Source organism: Pan troglodytes, chromosome 10, assembly GCF_028858775.2.
Source record: "Pan troglodytes isolate AG18354 chromosome 10, NHGRI_mPanTro3-v2.0_pri, whole genome shotgun sequence".
NCBI classification, from domain to species: Eukaryota; Metazoa; Chordata; class Mammalia; order Primates; family Hominidae; genus Pan; species Pan troglodytes.
In genome coordinates this window covers 129,311,196-129,311,491 of record NC_072408.2, presented here as the reverse complement: position 1 = coordinate 129,311,491, position 296 = coordinate 129,311,196, and positions in this window count along the sequence as shown.

Below are 296 nucleotides of genomic sequence, written 5' to 3'. Positions count from 1 at the left end.
TCTAAGACTTTGAATACAAAAAAGTGATTCACAGGTAAAATCAGTGTATATAACCTTTTTTTTTTTTTGAGACAAGGGTTTCACTCTTGTTGCCCAGGCTGGAGTGCAATGGCACAATCTCGGCTCACCGCAACCTCTGCCTCCCGAGTTTAAGCGATTCTCCTGCCTCAGCCTCCCGAGTAGCTGGGATTACAGGCATGCGCCACCACGCCCAGCTAACTTCGTATTTTTAGTAGAGATGGGGTTTCTCCACGTCGGGTCAGGCTGGTCTTGAACTCCTGACTTCAGGTGATCTG